This window comes from Sinocyclocheilus anshuiensis, unplaced genomic scaffold (genome assembly GCF_001515605.1).
Source record: "Sinocyclocheilus anshuiensis isolate Anshui unplaced genomic scaffold, SAMN03320099.WGS_v1.1 scaffold2068, whole genome shotgun sequence".
NCBI classification, from domain to species: domain Eukaryota; kingdom Metazoa; phylum Chordata; class Actinopteri; order Cypriniformes; family Cyprinidae; genus Sinocyclocheilus; species Sinocyclocheilus anshuiensis.
The window spans coordinates 105,467-105,778 of NW_015546132.1; the positions used below are offsets into that span (position 1 = coordinate 105,467).

The window sequence follows — 312 nt, forward strand, 5'->3', positions numbered from 1 at the left end:
TTGAGAGAAATAGGCCTTTTGTGTACATAGAAAAAGTCTTAGATCTTTGAGTTCAGCTCATGAAAAATGGGGGCAAAAACAAAAGTGTTGCATTTATAATTTTGTTCAGTATAACAAGCCTCACGGGACAAGACCCAAGCCAAAGCTACAGTCACAAAGAACTAGCCAAGATCACCGGCACCTTAAAGGGGTCATATGATGTTGCTAAAAAGAACATTATTTTGTGTATTTGGCATAATGAAATGTGTTTATGCGGTTTAAAGTTCAAAAAACACATTATTTTCCACATACTGTACATTATTGTTTCTCCTC

The 312-nt window shown here is 35.6% G+C and overlaps 1 pseudogene; it reads left to right on the forward strand.

Moving 5' to 3' along the window:
* LOC107701080 (uncharacterized) overlaps positions 1 to 312 on the forward strand; it is a 4,543-nt pseudogene that overhangs the window by 308 nt on the left and 3,923 nt on the right.